At 44.7% G+C, this 15,378-nt stretch overlaps 1 long non-coding RNA gene across 1 annotated transcript; it reads left to right on the forward strand.

The window, feature by feature from the left end:
- Positions 1–9,038: 9,038 nt before the first annotated feature.
- LOC309690062 lies at positions 9,039–13,992 on the forward strand. The gene is made up of 3 exons (XR_014271599.1): positions 9,039–9,950; positions 12,047–12,148; positions 13,942–13,992. It is a non-coding gene; the product is annotated as an uncharacterized lncRNA (long non-coding RNA).
- Positions 13,993–15,378: the final 1,386 nt, after the last annotated feature.

Here is a 15,378-nt window from a genome sequence, read left to right on the forward strand (position 1 = left end):
TCTACACCACTGCAATCGGGAAATATAAAATATTTTGGTATTAATGTTTCTCCCAAGCTTGCAGATCTAACTAAATTAAACCATATCCCACTTTTAAAGAAGGTAGAAGATGATCTGGCTAGATGGAAATGTCTACCCATATCACTCATGGGAAGGGTTGCCGCTATAAAAATGATGGTCTTACCAAAAATAAATTATTTATTCTCAATGATCCCAACTAAACCGCCACAAGATTGGTTCAGATCTCTAGATTCATGTATGTCCAAATTCCTTTGGAAAAATAAACCCCCACGTATAAGCTTAAAAACACTACAAAAGACCAAGGATAAAGGAGGACTAGAACTGCCTAACTTTCAGCACTACTTCTTAGCCAACAGGCTTCAGTTTATCTCAGGATGGCTAAAACATACCCTCTTAGATGAACCTTGGCTAGATGTAGAACAAGCACTCTGCAATAATCTAGAGATCTCAGACCTACCATTTATCAGCTCAAACATCCAACGACATGAATGCTTTAAAAGCATCAACATCAGCTCTTCTCTGACAGCATGGTGGGAGTTTCTAAAATTGACGGCGTCTTCATTAATCCCATGCAAACGTACACCTATCTGGAACAACCCTGACATATTACAAAACAATAATATGATAAACTTTTCAGATTGGAGTGGTAAAGGAATCAAATATTTAGAACATATACTAGAAGGAACAGAATTTATTTCATTTGACGGACTAGTTACACAATATGGGATCAACAAGAAAAGATTTTTAGAATATCAACAAATTAAATCCATAGTAAAAAAGAAATTTAAACCGGGTCAAGTTGAACTACAAACACCACCAAGTGTGGTTCAATTTCTTACTCTTAAACCACCCAAATTACTATCCAAAATATACAGAATGCTTTCTAAAACAGACGAATCAATATCACTTCCTATTGCAAAATGGGAAGCGGATTTATCAGTTAACTTAGACCTAAACTTCTGGTCTCAGATTTGCTTAAAAACCTTTCATCTAATTAGAAATCCCAGTCTTCAATTAATTCAATACAAAATATTACATAGAGTGCACTATACAGGTCATCGGATGTTCAAGATGGGCTTTACGTCTACCAACAACTGCTCACACTGCCAAACCAATTCACCGGACAATTATATCCACGCTCTTTGGTTCTGTCCACCAGTTCAGAAGTTTTGGCGCGAGATATGTGAAGACTTATCGAAGTGTCTGAAATGTAACATTCCAACTTCCCCCTTAGTGTGTTTGTTGGGCAGCTTAGATAATGTCACTTCAGAAAAGAATATAGCCCATATGGTTTTCACTGCCCTATGCATAGCCAAGAAAACAGTCCTCATGAACTGGAAAAATAAAAATAATCTTAATTCTAACCAATATAGAAATTATCTATTAGATTACATTAGTCTTGATACAGCCTCTGCCACCACATCAGATCAATTGCTCTGGGCTCCTTTGATCAGCTCCATCACCTAGTGGGGGTGGGGGGTCATAGTTTGGTCCCGCCTTCACTGTTGTGATTGGTGTGGGGGTAGGGACAGGCTTAGGGCGTCGGGGGGTTCCCCGGAGGCATCTTCCTTGGGGGGCTCAACCCGGGGTAGCGGTCATGTCCGGTTAGGGGCTCTGTTGGCTCTCCGGTGACTGTTTCCTCGCGGCTGCGTGCAGCAGGGCTAGGGGAGGGTCTGTGCTGACGGACGTGGGTTACTGACCTGGTAGCCTGGCTGCCCCTGGGTGGGTCCGGGATGGGCGTGAGGTTCTGGGGGCGCTCCGTCTCTGGGCTGGGACCCGGACCGGGCCTCGGGGGCTTGGGTCCTGGTTGGTGTGTTGCCGGGGTTGTGGGCGGGTGGGTGCATGGGGGCCCAGCCCTGGAGCAGGGTGCCGCCGGTGCGTCGAGCCACCTGGGGGGCTCTTCAACTGGTGGGGGAGATTGTCACATCTTGCAGGAGCTTTCCTCTCCTCAGGAGCTCCCTCTGCAGGAGGGGGAGATACAGGAGAGGTGGAGGAAGATCTCAGCCTGGGTGTTTATTGTCTTATGTAGTCTGGAAGATGAGTGGATGGTGGGGTGGGTGCAGTTTTCTCTGTGGTGGGGTTGGGTGGACTGTCCCGGGCTCTGTGGGGCCGGGCGGCGCTGCTGCACTGGGCCCCGGTCTGGATGGGCCTGGGCCCCCTTTCCCTGGCGGGTCGCGGAGTATGGGGGTGCCTACTGGGGTCAGCGGGGGAGCTGGCCCCAGGGAGGGGTCACTTGCCCCTCCCTTCCTTCCCTCCCCATCTCCAGCTGCCTCCCTCTTCCCGCTCCACCACAACCACCCACACATGCAGGGCCTTGGAGTAGGGGTATGTCACCAGGGTGCAGAGGAGGCTACCCCCCCCCCCCCCCCTCTGTCCCCTTCTGGCTGCCTCTGCCTCAATTTTATCCCACAACTTAGACATTCACATTACTCACACTCTCATTACACATACATATAGGATCTTGGGGGTGGGCACGATACACGGAGTCCAAAGTACCATCAGGGTGTACACCCCACCCCTGGCATCGTTGCCCACCTCTCAATTTTAAATACACGTAGACATTGAGGGCTAGCAGGAGGGACCATGCGCTTACCTGCTGCTCTCTGGCAGGTAGCTCCAAGCCCTCCTGGGTTTTAAATGCACCTTAGAACACACATGCATCAACATTACAATGAGCGGGTGGAGGGAGGTTTGGAGTCTTCTCTCACCCCCGTTCTCTGCGACCTGCTGGAGCAGGGGGGCTAGGACTAGGAGGAGGAGTTGGCCGTCCGACTGCGGTCTGGAGTGTGGAGCCTTCCTGCTGCTGCGGAGTCGGGGCGGTCTGCCTCCCCCCACCGCAGGGAAAAGGGAAACACCACCTGGGTCTGGGTGCAGTTCCCCCCTCCAGGGGCGGGGGCACCTAGACCCGGTTTGTAGAGTACGCTTGGGGAGTGTGATCGTGTGTACAACGTCTCTTTATGTCTGTCTCCACGTTGGTTGAGTGTGGAGTAAGTGCATATGAGAGCATGAGGGTGGGAATGGATGTTTGTATCTGTGTGTGCCTGTATGTCTGTGTCTATATGTCAGGTTGGGTGTCAGGCGCCACCTCTCTGGGGACATCTCAGGCCCTCCAAGGTTTGGAGGCCTATCTCCCCCTACCACCACTTCCCCTGCCAGTGGCGGACCCCCTCAGACATCGGTGCGTTGGTGGTTCTTTGTGTCCGGGGATGGGCGTCCAGGTACACACCGGCTCACTCCTTGGCGGCCGCTTATCGGGGCCTGGAGCCTGGGGCTCGCTCGGGCCACTTCGGAGGTGGGGTGCCCCCGGCCTCTCGGCCTGGGGCTCGGTCACTCAGGCGCAGCTGGCTGCCGGCGGAGCTCACGGGCGCGTCACTGCAACTCCCCCTGGCTTCTGCTCCGCGGCTGCTGAGTGAACCCTCATCTGGGACTCTCCTCAGCTCTTTCCGGGACAGTGGCGCGGCTGCCCCTCTGTTGGTCTTCCTTGGTCTCTTGTGTTCTGGGGGCCTCTGGATGTCTGGAGTTTTGATCTCCTCCACACCTGCTTCACGCCCTGGAGGACGGGGCTGTGGCCCCCCCACACCCTCTAGCAGATTATTACATGAAGGAACCTTTTAAAAAAACAAAAAACAAGCGCGTCCATGCTCACAGGTGTACACACGGGTGATCACACCCACAAACTACACCCTTTTTGGCTCCTACCTCAAAGCACACTGTGTTCTGTTGATCTTATGTGCTGCACAATAATGTTTAATATTTAGTATTTACTGTCATATTCCCATATATCATTGTGATGTTGTTTATTCTATTACTCTTGTTCTCTTCTGCTTGCTTTCTTTTTTCTTTCTCAGCAGGTGATCCAGGTGATTGATATATGCATTTTTTTTTCTCTGCCCGTTCTGTTGGTTTTTGTCTTTTGCCCTTCTCCCCCGTCCCTCTTCTCAGCTGTTTCTCTTTCCCTCTTTCTTTCTCCCCTTATTTCCCCCAGTCAAGTCTGTCCCGTATTCAGTAAGTGAAAATAAAATAAACAATAAAAGGTGAATCAAATGGACCATTATGGCAAGGCTGGGATGGTCAGTTTGGTAAAGTAAATCCGTTGGGCATCTTTCTTTGCCTTTAGACAACAATTCTGATGGCAAAAGAGCCAAACGGGACAGGCCAAAAAAAAAAAAAAAAAAAAAAAAAAAGCTAGTTTAGTGTTTTCTGTTAATTTATGTTGTAAATTTATTTTGCATGTAGCACCTTGGTCCTGGAGGAACGTTGTTTCGCTTCACTGTGTACTAACTGTATATGGTTGAAGTGACAATAATAATAAAGCCAACTTGACTTGACTTGAGGACTCTTTTCCTGTTTTGGACTGTGGAACTGTTTATTCTGGGGATGTGTTTTGTGTGGCAGCTACTAAAGTGAACGGCTATTCACCTGCTCAGCAGCCTTCGGCTCAGCTAGCTGCCCAGCCTCAAGCTCGTTTAGCTGCCCGGCAGCCACCTTCCGCTCAGTTTTCAGTGTCAGCTGCTCACTCGCCCTTAGCTCAGTCTCCTGTGCCTCCACTGTCTCCTATAGTTCAGTCTCCAGTGTCGCTACCTGTAGCTCAGTCTCCAGCCTCGCTGCTACCCGTAGCTCATTCTCCAGCCTCGCTGCTACCCGTAGCTCAGTCTCCAGCCTCGCTGCTACCTGTAGCTCAGTCTCCAGCCTCGCTGCTACCCGTAGCTCAGTCTCCACCCTCGCTGCTACCCGTAGCTCAGTCTCCACCCTCGCTGCTACCCGTAGCTCAGTCTCCAGCCTCGCTGCTACCCGTAGCTCAGGCCCCAGTGTCACCGCTACCCGTAGCTCAGTCTCCACCCTCGCTGCTACCCGTAGCTCAGTCTCCAGCCTTGCTGCTACCCGTAGCTCAGTCTCCACCCTCGCTGCTACCCGTAGCCCAGTCTCCACCCTCGCTGCTACCCGTAGCTCAGTCTCCACCCTCGCTGCTACCCGTAGCTCAGTCTCCAGCCTTGCTGCTACCCGTAGCTCAGTCTCCACCCTCGCTGCTACCCGTAGCTCAGTCTCCAGCCTCGCTGCTACCCGTAGCTCAGGCCCCAGTGTCACCGCTACCCGTAGCTCAGTCTCCACCCTCGCTGCTACCCGTAGCTCAGTCTCCAGCCTTGCTGCTACCCGTAGCTCAGTCTCCAGCCTCGCTGCTACCCGTAGCTCAGGCTTCAGTGTCACCGGCCTCACACATTCATTCAATGCAGGGAGAGAATCACATGATAACCTTTGGTGTATCTCATGAACTGTAACTTCCTTCAGGGCCTCCCCAGAGGCAGGGTATCAGCCCTGAGCTGACTCTGGACCCCTGAAGGTTAAGCAGCTCCCAGAAAACTACACCGCGCCAGCGCTGTCTGGGAGGAGCCAGTGCTCAGCACAGCGCCCATTGCCTTCGTGTCTGCCAAAGGACTCCGTGCCTGCTGGCTTTGTGATAGCCTCTGCTGGAGGGTCCAAGGGGCCCGTCCGGCTTTCGTCTTGTGTCTTCGCTGGAGGGTCTGAGGGATCCGTCCAGCCTGCAGCGCCACCGTCTCCGGCTTCTACGCCATCACCTGTGGCGCCACCGTCTCCAGCTTCCACGCCGTTGCCTGCAGAGCCATTCTTGCCTGGTCCAGCCTCAGAGTCTTCATCCTCGTCTGCAGCAGCCTCATCATCCTCGCCTGGTCCAGCCTCTTCTTCTGCCTCTGCCTCGCGTGGTCCAGCCTCCGTGCCTTCCGCACAGTTGGCCTCCGGACCAGTTCTGTCGTCATCGCTGCCGCTGCCTTCCACCCAGCTGGCCTCCAGGCCCCCTTTGCCTGAGTCGCTGCCGTTGCCTTCCGCACGGTCGGCCTCCAGACCAGCTCAGTCACCTCCTTCGCCGCTGCCCTCTGCACGGCCGGCCCCCTGAACTGTTCGGACTCCTGTGCTGTCGGCCTCCGGGCCGGTCCCCTGAGCTGTTTTGTTTTGGACCTCTGTGCTGCTGGCCTCCGGGTCGGCCTCCTGAACTATGTGTCGATCACCTCCTGAGCTCCTGTGATCTGATGGACTTCCTGTTTTGGACCTGTTCACGAGCCCTGTGTGTTTTTTATGGATGTTTTGTTTTGAACTCTTAGTGCTCCTGTTTTGTTTTGCTTCGTTTTGTTTTGTTTAGGACCCAGGAGCTTGCCCCGGCAACCCGTGACATATATAGCTTTAAGTAGTGCATAAATAATTTTAAGAAGTGCATAACTTCAGTTATTATACAGGAAAACAGACACTAATTAATAGATTGCATTTACATTGCGCTTTTTGAGACCCTCAAAGCGTTTTACAATTCCACTATTCATTCACTCTCACATTCACACACTGGTGGTCTGGTCCATTGCTACAGGCCATTCGATCCCTATACAACAGTTGTAAGAGCTTGGTTCGCATTGCCGGCAATAAGTCGGACTCGTTCCCGGTGGGTGATGGGCTCCGCCAGGGCTGCCCTTTGTCACCGACTCTGTTCATAATTTTTATGGACAGGATTTCTAGGTGCAGCCAAGTGGCGGAGGGCTTTCACTTCGGTGGCCTCAGAATCTCATCTCTGCTTTTCACGGATGATGTGGTTCTGTTGGCTTCATCGGGTGATGGCCTCCAGCTCGCACTGGAACGTTCGCAGCCAAGTGTGAAGCAGCGGGAATGAGGATCAGCACCTCCAAATCTGAGGCCATGGTTCTCAGCCGGAAAAGGGTGGAGTGCCCATTCAGGTCGGGGATGAGTTCCTGCCCCAAGTGGAGGAGTTCAAGTATCTCGGGGTCTTGTTTGCGAGTGATGGGAGAAGGGAGCTGGAGATCGACAGTCGGATTGATGCTGCAGCCGCAGTGATGCGGATGCTCCGCCGGTCCGCCGTGGTGAAGAGAGAGCTGAGTGTAAAAGTGAACCTCTCACTACATCCCTACCCTCACCTATGGCCACGAGCTGTAGGTAGTGACCGAAAGAACGAGATCGCGGATACAAGAGGCAGAAATGAGCTTCCTCCGAAGGGTGGCTGGCCTCTCCCTTAGAGAGAGGGTGAGAAGTTCAGCCATCCGGGAGGGGCTCAGAGTACAGCCGCTGCTGCTCCACATCGAAAGGAGCCAGCTAAGGATGCCTCCTGGGCGCCTCCTGGGTGAGGTGTTCCGGGCATGTCCCACTAGGAGGAGGCCCCGGGGCAGACCCAGGACACGCTGGAGAGATTATATCTCTCAGCTGGCCTGGGAACGCCTTGGTGTTTCCCCGGATAAGCTAGAGGTGGCTAGGAAGAGGGAGGTCTGGGCTTCTCTGCTTAGGCTGCTGCCCCCGTGACCCGGCCCAGGGTAAGCGGAAGAAGATGGATGGAAGGACTATTCACCACTTCCCACTAAGAAGAAAACGTAAACACCAACAAAACACTACAGGGCACAGGCCCATGTGATCTCTGGAGTCACATATAACTTGATTTTTTTTTCTTTACAAAACACTGTTCAAGCGTCAATCAGACATTTCAAAATGACTCTGATAAAAGTTCAAAACGTGAATTAACGTGAATAAAGAAATTCCACAAATTACCGTTGTTTATACTTTATCGCTGCTGAAAAGTACTTAAAGTATCATTATTTCTTCTTTCCTGTACAAACCTGTAATATTACCCTTTTATCTACTACTGAGTATGCGTGGGTAAATATAATTGCATTGCACATTTAGGTAAAATAAAAATGCCATTTAATTATATGTGGATAATCTAAGGCATCTACAGTTGAGCTCTCAACCCAGCTGAACACCTATGTGACATTTTGGACTGTCAACAAAACACTAAATGAGGAAATTTGATTTAGTAGAATGATGTTCTAGTCATCCAGCTGAGCTTCAGACACTTTCAGAATGAGTGCCAAGCATACTAAAGCTGTTCTGGGATCACATGTTGGCCCAACACCTTTTTAAGACATTCCATGTAAGTTTTCCCATTGATTTGTCACACGTCTGCATGTGCAGCAGGATTTGGAAATATTTTGATTAAAGTGTGAAAGCGGAGAGGTTACTTGATTATTTTGGCTCGCTACCATCAGTCCAATCTGAAACGGCACCAACACAATTCTGCTAAAGCACACTGGCAAAAATGTACGAGTAAAATGTAAAAAAAAAAAAATGAATAAATGAAAAAGATTTTTAAAAAAGAAGCCAGTTTATTCCAAAATGTTAATTTATGAATAGCCCAACCGAAAATATTAAATGTCACAGGAATAATTTTAGGAACTGGAACTAAATCTTTTGTACATAAATAAAGTATTGCTTAAATACTTTTAGTTTTGTTTCTGTTTAATCTGAATGAATAGATCGGGATGACAGAATGGTTTCTATTACTGTTTTAATAACTAGTCCTCTCATTACAGGATTTTTTTTATTGTGAGTTGTCATTCAAATCAGAATTTGTCTTTTAACCCAAAACATTAATTAGTCCATGAGACCATTCCCTTTGCTGTATGTAAATAGCATTCGGGACTGGCCACAGTAGAGCTCTTCCCTGAAACATTTTAGATGTATGGGTCTCTCAGGAGTATTTAAATCCAACCCAGATGACTGATGACCACAGTTGCCACAGAAGCCACATGACGTGTCCTTTTTGGTCAAAGCCAGTGTTGCATCCCTTTGTAAAAGCAAAGATTTGGTAAATAAGTGCAGTGAAGCATTGAAGATAAATTGTTCCTATCACCCAAATTCATTTATCTCTTCTGCTTCTGATATATGTAATTCCTTATCTACAAAAAGGGGCATTATACAACTCTGAAAAGACACTCTGCATTTTTACAGAGATGATGTCCACTTGCAAGGCCAAGTTTTTCATTTCCAATCATTAAAAATATATGTGTCAAAACTATGGAGGCTTTTTATTCCTGCTTGATGCACTCGCATCTTCTCTTCACATCTTAGCTCCTCCCAGCCAGGATCACAGAGACAGAGAGAGAAAGAGATGTAAGAAAGGGACGCGTAACTGCCGAAAAGAGAAGCTACAGCTCCGCTGTATCAGTCTCGAATTACGTCAGGTACACATAATGTGCTGCACAGCTGGATCACATGTCAAACCGAACAGCACAAATGTCCCTGCAGCGTAAACATCTTTGGATGAATGAAACGTTTCGCCCAGGCAATTATTTATTTTCAGATTTTAATCATCATTTAGCGTTTCTTTTAAATATACTGGATCTCTGTTATTTGATATACATTTACAGGCTGTTTATTAGCTTCCTTTATTGTCTTCATAAATTAATACACATAAGAATCTATATCAAGAATGCAGTTTTAAAAAATTCACTGCTGCTCTTTATGTGATGCTACAGGACTTTATATAAATTACCTTATATAAATTAATGTATTAGATTTATCACACATGTGAGAATGCAATATTGATGAGCTACACCTTTGTTTCCAGAAGCCTCGCTGCTCCTTGATGGTGGAGCTAAAATTGTTTCTATGTTCCAAAGCAGAGAATTACTACATCTTTATTTTCTTCAACAGTTGAATTAAAAACATAATGCAGAAGCTTAGAAAAAAAAATTTTTTTCTTGAAGTGATTGCCTTTCTAAAAATCCTCCCTTGCAGACAGGCCCGTAGTCAAACATATCACAACTGCATTTGGTATTAATTAGAGATGGACCGATCCGATATTACGTATCGGTATCGGTCCGATACTGACCTAAATTACTGGATCGGATATCGGAGAAAAATAAAAAATGTAATCCGATCCATTAAATATCACGAAAGCACCTCACAAAACTTGCAACACGCCGTAACTCACCTCAAAACGTTAGCACGTGGAGCAGTATGCATCACGTGATAGAGCGGCTGTGGCATGCGGGACCTGTCGGTGGTCTGGATAGCATGTGGAGCTTCGCTAGCAACCTGGCATTTCATCTCCGACAAAGTTATCCCGAGAGAAGTAAAGCAAGTGTGTAAGTCCATCTCTGAATGTAAAGCATTCCTGCGTTAAGCTTAACAAGTGATATATGGAGCGACTGCCTCTTCTTGCTGCTACTTCAATCGTGAAACTGCTAATGATCAGCTGATCGGCTTTTCTGTCGCGAGTCCATCTCTCTTGTTTGTTTTTGGCCCACTTTGCACCAGAAAGAGGAAACCAGCGGCTGAACAACAGCAGCACGTTTAAGCTTGATCAGCTGTTGTTAGAATTTATTTAACATTACTTTCTACTCGAGGATCTTTTTCTACGTAGCTGACGGCTGGTAACTGTGCAGGGGCGGATCTAGCAAAGTTTAGCCAGGGGGGCCGATAGGGCATTAACAGGGAAAAGGGGGCACAAAGACATACTTTTCTTTCTTATTCTCATTTAAAATGTCTGGCTGTTATTAAATAATTATCTGAATCTTACACCCAAAGTTTTAATCTGATGTAAAATGTATAGAAGTCCATTACTGTATATAGTAACTGTTAAGTCTAATATACCCTAGTAAGCTATAGTACTTTTTCCTTTGGGAAGGTACCATCTGTGCAGTCTGCAATTTTGTTGAAGAAAGATGTTGAATCTATTTAATATTTCTTGAAAAATAATTGATTTCTGTGCATTTTTTTTCACACTGCATCAAATTAAGGTTGATTACGTCGATTAAGCATCATGAGGTGGCGCGTGAGGGGTGGTTCCCTATTTTTTATTTATTTCTTTTTTTGTTGCTGGGAGTTGGAACCCTATTAGTTAGGTTGCTTAATATTTACGCTAAGTACTAAATAAAATAAAATACCAGAATAGGGAGGATGGTGTAGGTTTAAGTTTATTAGATTGATCAGTATTGCTGAACTATGAAATATTTTTTTTTTGCATACAGGTATAACAGAATAGCTTTAGTGTAGTTGTTGTTTTACACTTGAGTATGAACTTATACAAAATGCAGCAAGATATTTAAAAAAACAGTTTTGTTGATTAAAAAACACTATATCGGATTCATATCGGTATCGGCAGATATCCAAATTTATGATATCGGTATCGGACATAAAAAAGTGGTATCGTGCCATCTCTAGTATCAATATACTCCTTCCAATAAAAAAAAAACAAATTCTGTCCAGGTAGTGTTTGAAATAGCACCCGCTGGAAAGATAGAACAATTTAATCAGGTTTTTAAGATTTAAATTAGAGATGTTGGTTATGTGAGTCATTCAGAGTTAAATATTAGTTCAAAGATGCTTTTTCAAATGCATTCACTTTAATTCGTTTAACTGTCTGGCCAGCAGTGACTGCATTGTGCAGCATGTTGTTTCCAATAATCCTGAAAGCCAGCCAATCACTTATTTCTGTCCTGAATAGAAAAGGTGGCTTATGTAAGCGAGCTAGTCATCAGAATGCATTTCAATAAAGAAGCAAAGGACGAAATCTCTAATATTAAAAAAAGAAGAAGCAGCAGTGGCAGTAGCAAATACAATACCGTCTTTACAATAATGCATAAATCATGTTTGGACAGATTTTGAATAGAGTAACCAATCAGGTCATGGCCCTGTCTTAAAAGTCGCTGTTAGTGTACTATTTGTTGCAAATCAGATTTGTGGGCTTGAGGGATGTGAAAAAGTTGTTACTCCTTTTCTGGCTCTAGAGGAAGGATGAGGAGAAAGACGGGGGTTTATCAGACTTTGGTAGCCTGGGGCTACAGGCTCGTACCGCCACCGGTTGTGAGCATAGGGTTACTTCCATGAAACGTATGTGCTGGGTCGAGTTTTGGTGGTAAAGTTGCCTTGCAAGTGAGGTAAGTGCCACATTTTAACAAGAAGAATGGAAGTTATGCTGTAGTTGTATGTTGCTTTATTTCTTTGACTAGGAGAGCAGCATTGAGTCTGCAAAATCCCCAAATTAAATATAATAATTGTGGACTAATTAATGAATGTATACAAAATATTATGTAGCCAGAAGAAGAATCAGCTCCTGGATCACTGCATGTTAAATGGTAAATGGACTGGTTCTTATATTGTGCTTTTCTACTCTGTGTAGGCCTTCAGCTTTCGCTCTTAGACTCGTACTTCATTGTAGCGCTGATATGTTCACTCTTAGGTTTTCCAGACAGTCCTGTGATGTCATATGATGCCTCAGTGGCCAGTTGACCAGAGAGGTGACACATCCTAGCAGCAAGCAAGCATAAGAAATTAAAAACATGTAGGTGAATGTATGATTTGTGAACATCACACCATCAGAGATCACTAATAGAAGTGTTGTGTTTTTAAATAACAAAAAAGAACAAAAAACTATTCGGAAACTTAAGGAAGACTTATTTTAAAAAGAAATTATAACTATTGAGCCGTGGGTACGGAAATTAGTTCATTTGAATCCTTTATTTTTGTGACAAGCTGTTTGGATATTACACTTTTTAACACGAACAAAAACACAGTGGAGTGTAAAAACCGGTTGGAGACTCTTGTCAGCCTTTATGTGGAATTAAACCAAAATAGGCACAAAACTTTCTAGACAGAGCAAGAAGAAGAAATCTAATACTCTAGCAACGAATACTCAACAGACAAATGTATTGTATGTATTATATTTGTTTTATCTTTGCAGTCTTCCTGTCTTTCTCTCATTCTTCTCCTCATTGTTGTTGTCACAAAACGAATGTGTAGACTAATGAGGTGTAATTTTTTAGAAAAGAATGCTTAGTACAATTTTAGGGGATTATACCTTTTATAACACGGGATTTAACGTTGGCTTAGACAGAGGATTAGTGCGTCACATTTATCTCACACTTGTTAGGCCAACGTTTTATTTCCTGTTATTACAGGCAGTTTTGTCTAATTGTATCATCTGGTTCACTTGCTATCGTGTGGTCAGCACACTTTCAGTTTGCCATGAACAAAAGATGCATCCACGGCATCGCTACACATGGGCCGTTAAGGAAAACTTTACTGCTGTCTCTATGACCAGTTGCAGAATATTTACTCAGTCAGACTCCAGTTTTACAGCTCCCAAGCTCAATTGAAAGTGCATTTAAAAAGATAATGGTCCATGGTGCATAAAAAAAAAGGGGGGGGGGGCAGGAAGTTCAGCAGGTTTTGTTTGGTCTGAAAGAATCGTGTCTCTTTGCAGAGATGAAATGTAGTTTGAGAGGATATCGCTTACAGATGTTCACTTTATTGTTCACATCTGTATGATGTGATATCTGCGAATCTTTCAGTCTTCCACCTCCAAAGAAATATGGGCTCTGTGGGATCCGGGATCTGATTCCTGGCACCTGGGAAGTGATTCCAGCTGTTTGAGTCCGTGTCTGTAAATTGCAGGTTTGCAAGTTTTTATAGAAATCCTCGTCGCACATTTACGCTACTTTGTCTACAACACACAATACAGATAAATACAGTTTATACCACTGTTTTGCTGTGTTAAACTTAAGTCTTTTCAACACTGAGACTGCAAGGACAAAGATAGTCTGACTTTTATTCCTCAGAGTCAGTCAAGCACCAAAAACACAGAATGCAACATTTTCAATAATGCAAGAAAAAAAGCCTCTTTCAAAAGGTACATCTGTTTTCACAATCTGTGTGCTACGTCTCCTGACAAGTAAACTGAAATGCATGTGTGAACTTGTCTGAGTGCCCCTTTAAATTGATAATGCACTCAGCATCTAACTTTGATGAATATTTTGAATATTAAATGGTGGCTTTTAAATGTTTCCTTTTTGAAGGACGCGGTTCAGAATTCACATCGGGGATTGTGCTTTAATACTCCAAAGGGCAAAAACATGTACCAAGTTTTGCTTTTACTGAACACTAAAACAAAAAATAGCACCAAAAAAATCATTTGGGGTGACAGTTGATGCAACTGGCTCATGACCAATAATCACTTGATGACCTGACAAAATTCTCTATTTAAGCAGGTTAATTTTAGGAGAAAATTCCCACCATTGTTCTTAAACAATCCATTCTGACAACTAATATAAAGTTCTCCGTCTTCTTTTACTGCAGAAAATGAAATACCCTACATCTGTCTGCGACGGTGACATTATCACGGGGTCCATCGTTCTCTATCAGGTATGCTTCATAAAAAATTCAAAACACTTTCCAAGTCAGTTGTAGCCTGCGGCTCTCAAGGTTTGTCTTTGTAACAATTTGATAATACTGGCCACACTGTATTGTGTGTCCTTGAGCACCAACAAGGACGGCAGATTTGTTTCCCCGATCCATACAGACGCAAAGGAGGAAGAAATATATATACTCCGCTAGCAGAAAGGCTCTGCAATTGTTTTGAGTGACAAGGTTGACAATTCTCAGAGTGCATTATTAAATATAACCTTTGAGAGAGGTGAAAGCACAATGGAGCGAGACATTTGTTAAAGCAGAGGTTGAAAGTATAGGAATGTAACAATAGATGTATTTAATATAATCAGCTGCCATCCAGGAGGCAGAGAAAATGAATCATGCAACCATTACATAATGCAATGAAATGTTATTGGCTATATGGAATTCTAATGCACATGAATAATATGTAATAGTTCCTGCTTTGTAGCCTACTTATTGTGTTTGTATGCACATAATAATCCCACTGTTAACCCTTTCACTATTTGCTACCAGAGCAGTTATCATGGCAACTGATGACTTGCTGAATCCTCTAAGTAAGCAGCTTAGGGAGCGCTGTGTGAGCCTACGGTAGCTGTAATCTACTTACCAATCAGAAATAGGATTAATCTCCAGCAACAAAACAAAAACACATAGAGTAGCTTGGTGAGGATGACAAAACAATGTTGCTCATGTATCTTTGAAACTTATTAAGCTTAGAGAATGATATATGAAACATTTTTTCACATATCCCTTCCCCGCATCCGTTCAAACTCTCCCATCCTTTTTCTCTTCTTAAGCTTATCTCAACTCTAAGAGAAAACTTCTGGGTTCTTGCTTTTTACTCCCACTCTACACATTAGAGTTTACCACTCTGCTTATGTTGCTGTGCATTTAAACTGTTCTCGCAGCCAAACTCTGGAAAAATGTAGAATAAGGTCAGAACGCTGGCCCAAGGTGCTCTTTCCTACATCTAGCACAAAACAGGAGATAGGAAATGTTCCATTAGGTTTTTTGGCGAACCACTCAGCAGCTTGGAAATCACAGTGCAGTCACCTTAGCTATCTTCACACTGGTGCAAAATTAGACTTCACACAAACTTTATATAAATACAGAGCCGACAGAATTTGTGCTCTCACATACATCTCTGTGCAGAAAAAGAGATTAAAGTTGTGTTATTTGATGTAATTACACTTCCCAAAATCTTAAATAAGTCTGATTGTGAACTCAGCAGTGCTGTACAGCAGGTTTATTGCAACCACAACATGGATCTATTAAAGCTGGCTACAGTAGACTGTACAGTCATAATTATTTTTTTCCACTGGCTAAAATTGCCAGTACCACCCA

This window comes from Aulonocara stuartgranti, assembly GCF_965226115.1.
Source record: "Aulonocara stuartgranti genome assembly, chromosome: 15".
Classification (NCBI taxonomy): Eukaryota; Metazoa; Chordata; class Actinopteri; order Cichliformes; family Cichlidae; genus Aulonocara; species Aulonocara stuartgranti.